Raw genomic sequence first — 15,020 nt, 5'->3', positions numbered from 1 at the left:
TGTCATAACTTGTTAGTGTTGGCAAAACAAGTTGAAATTCCGCGAGGGGGGGGGGGTTCCCCCTCGGGTTTCCCCGCCCCCAGCTGTGACGTCGTTGCCGACTGTATCTGTGAAAAAGTCTTTTTCCTTATTGTCCGTGATCAGTTTGTATGTGATGACTTCATGAGATAAGGCTTCCGGGTGAATTTTCGTATGAAACCTGTCATTTATGTCAAACCACAGAGTTTCAGAAAATGAAAAAACATTTTACCAGGGTGAAACGGAGATGATCCCGGAAGTACTGCCCTCATGTGCCGTCACCAAATGCGTCTATGGGAGTTGTAGTTCTCTCAGCAGGCGGAAAAGGGGAAACCGGAAGTCGACATTGCGTTGGCGCCATCTTACCAGGGGTGAAACGGAGTTGAACCCACAACATTTGTTCTTTTCTTGCCCAGTGGTTCAGAAATTCTGACAATATGTGTATAACTGGTTACAAAATCAACTTAGAGATCTGGAAGTATTTACAATTTAAGATATCATGTTATATAAAAATAATCTGAACAAATAAGTCACTTTTGATTCACATCATTCTCATTGTGGGTCAAAAACAAAAACAGTAAAACAACTGTCAAACTGTCTGACAAATGAACTGAAATATTTTTCTCTTCTATGAATATTTTAAGAAACTCCCATCCAACCGTGGAAACAATTTGTGAAGCTGCTGAAATGTATTTATTATTTTAATGCTTGTTTTTTTTGTTTGTTTGTTTTTTGTTTGTTTTGTTTTGTTTGTTTGTTTGTTTTTTACTCTGTTTGGAATGGAGGTGGTCCCCTTTTTTTTTTTTATCAGTATGAATATTGCATTTTTATTTTAATGCCCATAGTTTTTTAAAATGCTGATATATGTAGGGCCTCAACAAGAAATTGTATTTTGTTGCACTAATTTAAAAAAAAAAACAAAAAAAAAAAAACAAAAACAAAGTTGAACCAGGAAGTACTGTCTTTCATGTGTGAATTCATAGTTACACGCTGTGTTCAAGTGGTTTTGTTGTCGTTGCAAAATGAAAAAATGACTGACACAATTTATCATGACCGCGCTACTTGGATAAAACCAATTTGGACATGTTTATTCATCTGCCAAAGCATTTTTAACAATTTTTTTTTTAAACTGTGTATGCTATAAATGTGCCAAATCATCAGCTAACAGCAGCAACGAATCCCTCGTTGCCCTCTGCCATGTTGAAAAAGTCAAAGGTTAGTTTAATCTCGACAGTTTGTGCTTTATCCTCCTCAGACCCAGCTATGGGTTTTCTGTCCACATTTGTGAACAAGAGTTTCACAACTTTATACCAAAAAAAAGAAAACAAAACTGTCCATCACAAAGGACATTCCATAAAAATTTTAACAACTGCATCTGAAAAACACTGTTGCATCATGATGTTACCAATATAGGCACTGATTTAATAAAAAACAAAAAAAGCTGGTACTTTGCTGACATTTCCTGGGTCTCAGGAGGTTAAATTTTTTCTCCCAGTTCTCCTGTGGAAAATACGATGTTCATGTGCAATTATCGAGTTCGTAGATAGTAATTATAATAATTTCCATAGTACATGAAGGCACTACAGTCAATTATTCTTTTTTTTCCCTCACATTAACACATGCACAAAAGTCGCAACATGCATCAAACAAACAACACATCAACGCACAACTTTTTATTTATTTATTTTTTTTAATTAAACAGAAAATAAAACAAACACTCATTGAGGATTATTAATCCACAAGGGGGCGCCAACCAGTAGCAGTAATAACAAAAAGCATTACACATTAGTATCAAAAGGAGCAAATAGATCAAAATAACAATAATTTTAATATGTGTTGGCTGATAACTGTAGCAGTTTTCCAGTTTCCTAAAGTATTAAAAGAGATAAAACAGTTTAAAATCGTTCATAAAACAAAAGGAGGAGGAGTTATTTCACATCCGAGTCAGTCTTCTTTGTCGGCTTTTGGACCGTCACATTGGTCTTTTTTTTCTTTTCTTTGAAATAAAACAATACTAACAACACACAACTTGTCAAACATTTATTTTATATTGAATTTTTTTTTAAAAAACTGAATTTTCAAAACAAAACAGGCCTTGACTGTCATATCAGTCCCTGGACTTTTACTTGTTTTGTCTGTCTTGTGTGTTATTTCCTGTTTTATTTTGTTAGTTTCCCTCATGTGTCTTGTCTGGTGTCTTTACTTCCTCTTTGTCTTCACCTTTGCCCTGATTACCTGACTCCTCCCTGATTGTCTCCACCTGTGTCCAATTGTCTTCCCGCCCTCTTGTGTATTTAAACCCTGTGTTTCCCCCTGTTCGTTGCCAGTTCGTTTTCAACCCTTGGTGTGATAACTTACCAGTGTTTTTTGATCCTGCCTGCCTGTTTTGCCCTGTTTTGCCCTGTTTTGCCCTGTTTTGCCCTGTTTTGCCCATCGACCTCTGACTCTGCCCGTTCCTCGTCTGCCTGCTCGTCTGTCTTCGACCTGGTTTGTCCATCACACCTGAGTATACGCCTGACCCCTGTCTGTTCCTCCGCCTTGGTGCCTTTTCCTGGTTTTGACCCCTGCCTGGACTATTGGTACGTGAGCCTGCCTGACCCTATGTACGTTTGCCTGTCTGATAGTCTGCCCGTGTATGACCTGGTCTGCCCACTGATTCTCCTTTGCTCTCTCCTAGTCGGGTTCCCCTCGTGTGCTCCCGACCTGGGCCGTAACGTGGTTCACTTAAGATCCGAAGCCGAGACGATTCCCCATCTCAGTCCAGCTGAAGATATATTCATTACCACTCTGTGTGAACCTGTTACTCTGACTATTTCTAATAAATCCCTTTTAATTGTACTCCTGTCTGAGGGTCTTGCATCTGGGTCCAGTACTCGTACAATCTGTCCTAACATTGACTGTATATGACAATTTGAATAGATTGATTCCTGATCAGACCTCTGAGTGTTATTTTAGTTACTTTCATTTTAGTTCATTTATTTTCTAAACCCGCTTTATCCTCACTAAGGTCAGGGGGGTCTCTTGGAGCCTATCCCAGCTACTTATGGGCAAAGGTGGGGTGCTCCCTGGACATTTTGCCAGCTCATTACAGACTGAACATATAGAGACAATTGATCACTCTCACATTCACACCTATGGATGATTTAGAATAACCCATTAACCTATCAGTGTATGTCTTTGGATTGTGGGAGTACCCGTACTTTTTTTATATATACATCACCGACTGAATATCCTGGTAAGTTAGCAGTGCTCTTAGCTTAGCTTAACTCAGCTTAGTTCAGGCGATTTATGCTGGTTAATAGATTTATTAGCTAAATGTGGAATGTAAGATAGCATATGAAAATCGATATGTCTAAAAGCAGTCAGGATATGAAAGTTGTTGTGATATTAAGCTGTTAAAACGTTTCAGTTGAGGTGGAGCTAAGCTAAGATGGCGCCTTTTTAAAAAAAAAAAAAAAAAACCTTTATTTCAAGGATTACAGCTAACAGATCAAACATACAATTGACAAAGCGAAAAGAACTTACAACAATTTTAACATACAAACATACAAAGGGATTCATATACATTCGTTCTCTAAAAAGTTCTTCATATAGTTTGTCAGTCTGATCACATTAGTTTAATACTGCATATGTACGTGAACATGGCGCTGTGTGTTCTACTGCTGTGGATGTGTTGACACAAGACTGACATGTATTCAACCAGTTTGACTTAAAGGAAACAGTGTTAAATGGTTTCAGGTGCTTTTGTCAGGTACTGTACTGCTAAAGAAAGATATTCTTAGAATGTACTGTTTAATTTTTTACACTGGATGATGCATAGTGTTAAATGTATGTTATAAGGACTGTGTTAGTAATCGTCTGTCCACTTGTGTTCAGGCTGTTATTTTTGTTATTTTCTGTAGATTTCTTTCTATGGACAGAACTGCTTCCTTCCCCTGGGACGCTGTGGTGAGGACATACCAGGATGTCCATCTTTTCCATGGAAGGTGATAGGATCTTGATCAGTGGAACTTGGAAGAACTCAGATTTGTAAGTTTAACGCTGAATGTCAGACACTGGGACACACTATACCCATGAATATTGAAGGTGAACCTTAGACTGGGTTAAGGTTAGACATGTTCAGGGTTTACCCTGGTTTTGCCCATAAGTAGCTGGGATTGGCTCCAGGTGACCCCTGTGACACTAGTGAGGATAAAGCGGGTTCAGAAAATGAATGAATGAATGTTTTGTGTTCAACCAGTGTTGCACTGTTGTCAGGACGAGCACAGGGACAGTTGTCTGATTCATTCCTAAGTATTCTTAAAGTACATTTCCATATGGTTTTGAATCCTCTGTGTGTGTTGGAGGTCTTATTAGCTCTTCTGTAGAGTTTCTGTTACCAGTCTCTTAGTGGAACCCGAGATCCATAGTGTGATTTCTACAGTGGTCATTGACATTTACAAGGCTCATAAATGTTGTTCATTTACATTTGAACAGGCCATAGTCAACTTCATTCATCTAAAATGTCATTTTTAATCTGGGGATGGTGAAAATAATGAGGGGACAGTATTTTCAAACCAGGATCCACAGCAGCTGATGAGTAAAACAGTCCAAACCCTGACTGTCAAATATAAAGGATAATATTAAAAGAAAAAAAAAAAACACTTTTTCTTCAGTTTTCTCTGTTTTTGATCTAAAAACCTTTGAATTGACTGTGAGCTTTAATGAACATCTACATGATCAGTGAATTAAATATAGAAAATACAGGATTTAAACTGAAAACTATCCAATCCAGAGGATCAAATGATGCTAAGTGCTGATAAATGACTGATTCCAGGTCAGTTGTAGAGGACCGTGGCCTTGGACGTCATGTGTCCAATAGTTGTAGGTGTGTAAGGGTTAAAGCCACTCCACTCCATCTGACAGAACAGTGACCATGTGACCTACCTGAAGTCCAAAGCACATGGCTTCCACACCTGTCACTGTGGGCGTGTCTGCTTCTGTCGGACTGATGAGTGGCTTTCATGTGGAAAACATGTGGATGAACCGCTGAGTCGACATTAATGCCCAACATTCCTGAGGTTGGATGATGTCGGAGGTGTCTCACCTGGTTCAAACAAACCCACAGACACAGAAGAAAGAGGAACAGCAGCTTCATTTAACAGCAGACACACCATCAACCATGAAAAACCACTGAAAAGAAGAGACAATTTAACAAGAAGCAAAGAGGAACTCCAATGGTGTGAGACTGATCACATGAAAATACACAGGAAATCCAAAAAAATGAAATGAATGACAAAATGAAGAAAAAGGCAAATAAAAAGTCAAAAAAGATTATTAGAAAAGTAAATAGAACAGGAACAAAATGAACAAAAACTGAATAAAATTATCAACAACAAAAAAATAAACATGAAATAACAAAAAAAACCCAAAATGAACAAAAAACAAAATAAATGGACCAAATATGAATAAGATTGTTAGAAAATATTAAAGAATCACAAGAAAATGAAACAAAATAATCAATAAAATGAACAGAAATGCAAATAAATGGACAAAAACTGAGTGAGATTATCGGGAAATTAAATAGAATCACAACAAAATGAACAAAAAATGAATAAAATGATCAACAACAAAAAAACATGAAATAACAGTTAAAAAAAACAACAAAATGAACAAAAACTAAACAACAAATTGAACAAAAAACCAAATAAATGGACAAAATATGAATGATTATTAGGAAATAAAATAGAATAACAACAAAATGAACAAAAACTGAATAAAATGATCAATAAAAAATAAACATGAAATAACAGTAAGAAAAAATAAAATGAACAAAAACTAAATAACAAAATCCACAAAAAACAAATTAAATGGATAAGAAAAATGAATAAGATTGTTAGAAAATAGTACAGAATCACAAAAAAATGAACTAAATAATCAATAAAATGAAGGAAAAAACTGTTAAATGTCCAAATCTGTATCCAGTACACACACACACACACACACACACACACACACACACACACACACACACACACACACACATATATGTTCCTACTTCTTAGTGAATACATGAAATAAATTCTTGTGAAGAAACGCTGTCTCCAGAGGAACCAGATTTTCATCCAGTCCAGACTTGATTCCTGTGGTCGGAGGACAGTGTGTTTGTGTGGACAAAGGTTGGTGCACCAACAGTTCTCTTCTCCAGAACCACGTCTCTTAGGCTGATGAATATTTATCCATCAGATGTCGACCCCACGACCTTTCACCAGAGCTCACAGCAGTGTTTTAGTGGATATTTAACACCCCCACCCCCCCCCTGCTAATGCTAACTGGATACTAGCGGAGCTGAGTGCTCACATTAGCTCTCTACAAAACAAGCACCAAGAGCCGCTGTACATTCTCGCAGGTGACTCCAATAATGTGACGGACACCTTCCCCAGTTTGCATCAACATGTGACCATCCCAACCCGTGGTAATAATACACTGGACAAAGGACACACAAACATTCAGGACTCACACAGATCCATCCCCCACCCCCATTTTGGTCTCCAAGACCAGGTCTGTGGGATTTTCATGGAGGCAGCCACTGGTGAGGGAGAAGGTGACACCAGGAGGAGTCCGCTGCATCAGTCACTGGTTCCATCAGGAGGTGCACTGAAGGCGGCCTTACACTGTGCAAGTTTAGAGACGATTTCTCACTCGTGCGACTATTTCTGGGATCGGGCCAGATGTGCCTCTAATCGTGTGTTGTGCTTCGTGCAGTGTACATGGGGCAAAGAGAAGCGATTAGCACCTCACGACCACCTCACGACCAGCAATCGTGTGTTCACAAGGAAAACGGAGATGTTTGAAATCCTGCTCGCTCCTCGTGAGTGTATCGTACTGTCAAAGCAGTGCCACAAACCGATGTGCCTCAAATTCTCACACTGTGCATGCGCGAACACAGACGCGTACAGTAGCACACAAGCTAACAGCAGCTGGCTATTGGCCTAATGCAGTTTAGCTTTTGCAGCTTACCTCTAGTTCTCTTTGCTGTAGGATGACAGCCCATACTGTCCACGTCTGGACAACCAATTCCTGCACCAAACACATCGTTGTCTTTTCTTCTTTTTTGATTCCCCACAGATAATGGCACATATTACCAAAGCAGCTCGTTGGTTTTTGTTTAGCACTACCATTTTGTGGCTCACGCCAATACACAATCGTCTATATGCACTTTTACGGATTCCTTGGTATTTTAACGTTGTATTTCCGGATACAACACTCAAACGTGTCGTGCGTCCAGTGGTGTGTGGTCCTACAGTGTGAGCGGTCAGGTCGCATACGAGCGCCGGTCCGTGCAGTGTGTGAACATGAATCGTGAGCCTGACTGTACGACTGATTCGCACAGTTTGAGATGGAGCTGCGTGCAACGATCGAAATAATCGCACAGTGTATGGCCGCCTTGAGGAGGTCACCATCAGAAGCTCTGTTCCTGTCCAGGTGAACTAGAAGCTTTGGATCAATGCTGAGGTTGGCCTTCTGCTGAGACGTGACACAGCTTCCAGGACTGGAGATGGGCAGATACTCAGGGAAGCAAGGAGGAACCTGACAACTGAAATTAAAGGAGCACAAGCCTCCTGTGCTCTGAAAGTGGAAGATCCATTCTTCTCCAAAAACACCCCCCCGCATGTGGAAGGGCATTAATTATCATGTTGGGGTCACCAAATTGTTAGGGTTTCTTGTGTTCGTTGACTGGTAGCTCCACAGACGAGTTCAGGATGCACCTTGGTCTCAGTTAAGAATTTATTCTGATCACATCGAAAATTTAAAAATCAGCACTGGTCTCTCTGGACAAGAGCTCACGCAGGAACCAGAGTTGCAAAAAGCCCCAAATATCTGGGTCCAGTTGACACTTATCTTCTTGGGTGACTCCACCCCGAACAATAGGTTGGACTTTCACAATGTCATCTGACTCCGTCTTCTGATTGGACCTCACCTGTTGACGTCAGTTCATGTCTTTCTACTGGGATGTTCTCTGCAACGTGGCATGACTGTTGTCTTAGATGTGTATCTATTGGAATGCAAGGTCTGAACTTCTGTAGCTACAACATCTCCTCCTGTGAGCAGAACTGACCCTGAGTTTTTCAGTAGAGAAGTACATGAGGGTTCTGTCAGACACTGGGATGATTCTTCAGGAGTCCTGTATCTCCACACAGGTGCTGGTCTCTGTTACACCCATATTGACAGGTTCACCTCCTGCCTCTGGTACAACTGAGTATGTCAACCTGAGTAATGTCAAGCCCCAAACAGCCCTGGGGCCTCATGTACAAAGACTTGCGTGGATTTCATACTGAAACCTGCCGTACGCCCAAATCCAGAAAAGTCCGAACGCACAAAAAAATCCAGATGTATAAAACTGTGCGTACGCCCGAATCCAAGTACATTTCCTTTATACATCTCAATCAGCGTGGAATTGAGCGCATATGTTGGAGTGCCTGACTCCTCCCTCTCCACGCCCATATTTAAAAATGCAAATCAGTATAAACGGGGTCTGCAGGTGGGATTCCCTCTGGGATTCTCCTGTCTGCAGGATCAGACGATGACGTCAAGGTGGACGCGAAGCGGAGGCCGAAACAGGCGGAAGAAGAAAAGAGACGAACTGAGACCATTTGAGGAAAGAGTCGTTGATATTGTGACACTTTTCTTACAGGGCTGATGCGGATCACCCCCAAGGTAAATATATATTTAGTATTAGTGTCAGTCACACATTAGTTCATTCTACAGGTCATACACAGTCTGATCACAGCCAAACAGGATAAAGGTTCATGTGTGATCATGTCAGGAAATCAAAGAGGAAATCAAAGACTTTGACTCATGTTTAATCACTCAATTTATTATTTTCCAACAATGAGACAGAAGACAGTCAGACCCAGTACCATCCTCCTGTCACAGAGGTTTCTTGTTGCCTCCCCAGTGTTAGCCGGTCCTCCGGTCCACCACAGCCCACTGCTGATGTCCATCAGACCGGCATGGGTCTGTACTGACCCGAGTCACAAGAGGACATCATGAGGACAATCGGCGGAGTCAATGAGCGACTGGACGGACTAAAAAATGTTCTCAAAGACATGAACACTATATTTATCAACCTATGAATTTTATGTCCTTGTCTCTTTGCTGTTGCTGAATGTCCATCCGGGCAGGATTGGCATTGATGGATACAGGGTCTAATTGGTTCTGGTTCTGTTGGTTGATGTGCTGCTCTGACGGTAGGATCTCATGCCGGTGTGTTCATTGTTCTTCTGTGTATCTCCGATGTGCACATCAATCGGAGGAATGACCTTTTTCGCATTACTAACAGTTTCCCCGTGTCACCTCTAAGTGTCGCCAATGGTTCCAAAGCACTAGAAACGTGCGTACGCCAGCTATGGACTTGGCGTGAAGGACCGCACATTTCCACGGTCACTTCACTCTTTATACATCTGAACGTGAGCGTGGAAAAGGGTGTACGCCAGGTTTTTGTGCGTATGCACGCTTTATACATGAGGCCCCAGGTCCTCTGTGGTGCCAAAGTTAAACCATTTTTTCCTCTGTTTCATTTTGAGATTTGAATCCTTCCTTTTGTCACGACTAGCTAGGACGACTGCAATGCACTTTATATTGCGCTTGGCCCCACGTCACTTGCAGCTGACAGAACTGGTCTATGTGACCGAGAAAAACTGGTTTGTCTTCTGTGTCCTAACAAACACAGGAGCTCCACTCTGTCCTTACATGACCGTGACTCCTCCCTTGTAGATCTGACAGTTTACAGGTGGGCAGAGCCAACAGGAGGCAAATCCAGACAGCAGACAGGAAACACTGCACATGTTGAACAGATCAGAGCTCAAACTGCTTTGACTCAGTAAAACCGAACAAGTCGTTGAGACATGAAGCAGAAATGGAGCAGAAAGGAGTTCAGCTGGATCAGGAAACAATTTCCTGTTCGATCTGTTTGGATCTACTGAAGGATCCGGTGACTATTCCCTGTGGACACAGCTACTGTATGAGCTGTATTCAAACCCACTGGGATGGAGAGGACGGGAAGAACATCCACAGCTGCCTTCAGTGCAGACAGACCTTCATACCCAGGCCTGTCCTGGTCAAAAACACCATGTTGGCAGATTTAGTGGAACAGCTGAAGAAGACTGGACTTGAACCTGTTGCAACTGATCACTGCTACGCTGGAGCTGAAGGTGTGGTCTGTGATGTGTGCACTGGAAGGAAACTGAAAGCTGTCAAGTCCTGTCTGGTGTGTTTGGTCTCCTACTGCCACAAACACCTTCAGCCTCATTATGATGTACCTCAGTTCAAGAAACACAAGCTGGTGGATCCATTGGAGAAGCTCCAGGAGAACGTCTGCTCTCGTCAAGTTGAGGTGATGAAGATGTTCTGCCGCACTGATCGTCAGTGTATCTGTTATCTGTGCTCTGTGGATGAACATAAAGGCCACGACACAGTCTCAGCTGCAGCAGAGAGGACTGAGAGGCAGAAGGAGCTGGAGGTGAGTCGACAGAAAATCCAGCAGAGAATCAAAGACAAACAGGAAGATGTGAAGGTGCTTCAACAGGAGGTGGAGGCCATCAGTCGCTGTGCTGATGAAGTAGTGGAGAAGAACCACAAGATCCTGACTGAGCTGATCCGACTGATGGAGGAAAGAAGGAGTGATGTGGAGCGGCAGATCAGATCCAAGAAGGAAACTGAAGTGAGTCGAGTCAAAGAGCTGGAGTCGAAGCTGGAGCAGGAGATCATTGAGCTGAGGAGGAAGACGCTGAGATGGACAAACTGTCACACACACATGACCACAACCAGTTTTTACTCCAGTATCCATCAGTGTCCCAACTCAGAGAAGATCCAGACTCATCCCACATCCACATCCGTCCTCGGAGTTACTTTGAAGATGTGACGACAGCTGTGTCAGAGCTCCGAGATAAACTACAGCTCAGTCTGACAGAGGAACGGACCAACATCTCACTGAGCATCACTCAAACACAGGTTCTACTAGAACCAGAAACACAGACCAGAGCAGGACTCTTAAAATATTCACATGAAATCACACTGGATCCAAACACAGTGTATGAACTTCTGTCACTGTCTGAGAAGAATAAAAGAGTAACGTATAAGAGACAAAAACAGAACTATCCTGATTATCCAAACAGATTCAGTGATTGTTTTCAGGTCCTGAGCAGAGAGAGTCTGACTGGTCGATGTTACTGGGAGGTGGAGAGGAGGGGGGGGTATGTTGATGTTGCAGTCACATATAAGGATATTAAGAAGAAAGGAGACTCTAATGTATGTGGATTTGGATTCAATAACAAATCTTGGTCTTTATATTTTGGCAGTTACGCTCTTGCATTCTATCATAACAGTGTCCAGTCTTGTGTCCCAGGTCCAGTTCCCTCCAGAATTGGAGTCTACCTGGATCACACAGCAGGTATTCTGTCCTTCTACAGCGTCTCTGAAACCATGACTCTGATCCACAGAGTCCAGACCACATTCACTAAACCTCTGTACGCTGGAGTTGGGTTTGAGTGTGTCGGATCCACCGCCCTCTTTCCTAAACTCCATTAAACTCATCGTTGACTTTGATCCAGTCGATCAGATCAGTCTTTTCGTATCTGTCTCTAAACCACACGACACAAAAACACATCAACTTTTTTTCTTCCTGAACTCACAATCCTGATTCGGTCTTATTCAGAGTTTTTGGTGAGGATTCTAGTAGTCAGCACCATGTGACTGTCAACCAGCCAATAGTCTGTTTGTAAAAGCGTCTTCAATGTTCACAGAGCTGTCATTAACTGAGGAGCACACAACAAGACTTTGATGGTGTCTGTGCTTTGGAGGAAGTCAAAGAAAGTGGAGCTGTTTTCTACTTTGGAGGAGTTGAGTTCAAATCTACTGTTCATTCCTGTTTCCTACAGAAGAAGCGTGGACTGACCAGGCTCAGTCATGTGACTGGAATGGGTTTCAGATAATAGTGGAACCCGATTGGTTCAGTTCCAAATACATGGACATGGATTTGGAGACGACGGTAGAAGTGGAGATGATGAACCCACTCAGGCTGAGGCTGAGCTCATGCACGGAAACCTGTTCATCTGATTGAGTTCATTCTGTTCCATCTGAGCATGTGCAAGAAAAGAGAAATGAGACAAAACACAAGTGATTTAGTCAAACATGAGCTGAAGACCAGAACAGGAAGTTGGATTCTATCATCACTACGTATGTACAAACCCCCAAAGAAATCCAATAATGGACTGAAACACGGAAACACGGTTTTTCCATGATTTCTGAAGTGCATGTAAACGCATCCTATCTAATTATTTCATTTATCTGATTATTAACGGTTATTGTTTTTTTGTGGTTGTGTAAACGGGCTGAAAATGTTGGATGATCCAGTTCAATAGATACATGTCCACCATCTGAGAAAATGGACCCATTTGTCCTTAAAGCCTGAAGCATGACTTAGTTCAATAACGTAGAAAATACTGATGTTTTAAATATGAGAGGATTTAATATAAGTCGAATTATCAGTTATCACATAATGGGGACGTTTAAGGAAATGTGATTTTGTGCATACAAATATGAATAAAAACCAAATAAACAGTTTTGTCTGTGAGTTCTAAGTCTTAAACTTGTCCTTAAGGCCTGATGTGACATCCATTCAGTGGAAGCTGCTCCAGTTGGTTCCATTCCAGATGGAAAACTGATCCATTAAAGCCGTTCCGTCAAACTAATGTTAGCTCAGGGGCCACATTCAGCCACATTTGACCTGAAAGAATAACTACAAGCACTAGTTTCTTTGATGGTATTGGCGTTTGTAAAGCTCCCGTGAGTGTTTCGAAAATTGTGATTAAGATGTATAGTGTAAAAATGAACTGTTATTGCTAAAGGCGGTTAGCCGTTAGCTTTAGCCTAGCATCGTATGTGGTTTGCTTGCACTCTGCTCTGTATAAATGTGTTTGGTTCATTTGAGTTTTAGCTAAATTGGCCTTAAACAGCCTGTGGACCTGGAATTTAGCTTGTGTATGTAATTCAGGAGAGGAAGACGGATATTTAGATGGCATTAAGGTGAGACACTACAGGTGAATAGAGTCAAATTTTAAATTAATATATGTCACCATGAAACTTCCTCAGTTGATTGCTTACACGTTTTATTGATTATGTTTTAATTGTAGTTGTGTGTTTTAAACCTGCTTCTTTTCCATTTTTGTAAAGCACTGTGTATTGCCCTGTGTATTAATTGTGCTATACTAATAAATCTGCCTTGCCCTTGCTTTAACCCTGCGTTAGTCCCCTGGGGTGTTTTGTCACCCCAATTATTCTTAAGTGCTCGTAATTTCTAGTTGGCAACTTATTTCTTTTTCTCCCTCCTAGTACTCTTCTAACTCAAAGAGTGGATCACATGTAGTGTGGCGCAGTTGTGGCTCAGTTGTCCTTGGAGGTAGACGTCACTTTGTCCTTCTGGGGTGTTCAGTCACCCCACTACACTAACACAGGTATTTTTTATGCTTTATATATTATTACATACAATTCATATGTAGATGTAATTACATTTTATGTATTGGTAGCCTACTCTGTAATTAAATATGGAATAAAATGCTACTTGTGGGTAGTGTGTTAAAACACATTTTTATTATTATTATTATTATTGTTATTAATTGTATTATGTCTTATCAATATCAGCTAGCTACAAGCAATTCAAATTATTCAACAGGGATTGTAGATATATCCTGAACTAGCAGTATGTCTATATTTTACATAAAAATAACACTAAGAACATTTTTGTATTGGGGTGTGTAAATACCCCAGGGGACTACTCATGTTTGGAATCCCCAGCAGACTAACATGGGGCTAATAGATGATTACTAAATAATTATTAAATGACTGGGTATACTAAAATGTCAACTAAATAACCGTCTGAATTTAATAACAACCACCTTCTAATTAGCTAAACAATAATAAAATGAGCTTATTCAAAAACTGTTTTGATTGTGTTCTTTTTATTAAGTTGAAATAATCATGACAGACATTTCCCTGTGGTCTCCATAAACTGTAAATGCTCTGCTTGGGTCTGAATTCTTCATTAATTCAACTACACAGGTCCATCTTCAACCCTATTTCTGAGTAATGACACCATAAAGGTGGTTTGGAGCGCTGGCCCTTTAAATGCACATGAGACACTTAAGGCCCCGCCCCCTCCAGGTTGTTGGCTGTGCTGCTCTGTCCCGTTCAACCGACAACTGAACATTTGAGGTAATGGTCTCCAAGTGTGGACATATTTTCAGTATGGACTACAACCGCTGATGACGACAAACAATTATAGAGAAATACTGGAGAAATGTTGGTCTGAAGTCTGGACCTTATATATGCAAATACGGAGACGTAATCATCCCACGGGCCGGATGTTTGACACCTGTGATGTAAATAATTGGTGTAAAATACAGTTCTTCATCTTTTCATGGTCATCAGTTATGACCATATTTGGACGTTCAGAGGTTAGTTGTGGTGGAAACGCCGTCATCTTCTACAGCGTTGATTCACCAGTAAAACCCATGGAGTAGGATCAATGACAGTGGATAAAATGAACAAAAATTAGTTTAAAAAATCTACAAAATAATGACTGTAAAAAGTAACTGAAATTTTTACTAAAATAAAGTAAACAAAACAAACAAAACAAACAAAAACAACAAAATGAGCAAAACAGAGCAAAAATCGAGAACAAAAATGAGCAATAAATCAGGAAAATAAAATGTAACATGAACAAAATGGGACAAACCAACTGAAATAATTTGAAGAAAAAATGAAAGTGGGTGACAAAATGAACAAAAACATAACATAATAAATGAAATGAGCAAAAGTGAATAAGTAAATTTACTGAATAATAAATAGCATGGAGAAAATAGGCCACAAAATTACAAAAAAAAAAATAAAAAAAATTAAACATTGATTGACCAGTAAAACCCATGGAGTTGGATCAATGACAGTGGATGGACACACTGGGTTCA

The 15,020-nt window shown here is 40.7% G+C and overlaps 1 pseudogene; it reads left to right on the top strand.

Moving 5' to 3' along the window:
* Positions 1 to 9,835: 9,835 nt before the first annotated feature.
* LOC115437509 (tripartite motif-containing protein 16-like) lies at positions 9,836 to 12,607 on the top strand (annotated as a pseudogene).
* The last annotated feature ends 2,413 nt before the right edge of the window (positions 12,608 to 15,020 follow it).

The sequence above is a fragment of the Sphaeramia orbicularis genome, chromosome 17, assembly GCF_902148855.1.
Source record: "Sphaeramia orbicularis chromosome 17, fSphaOr1.1, whole genome shotgun sequence".
Taxonomy (NCBI): domain Eukaryota; kingdom Metazoa; phylum Chordata; class Actinopteri; order Kurtiformes; family Apogonidae; genus Sphaeramia; species Sphaeramia orbicularis.
Note: the sequence above shows the minus strand (reverse complement) of the source record. Positions and strands in the feature narration are given on the sequence as shown.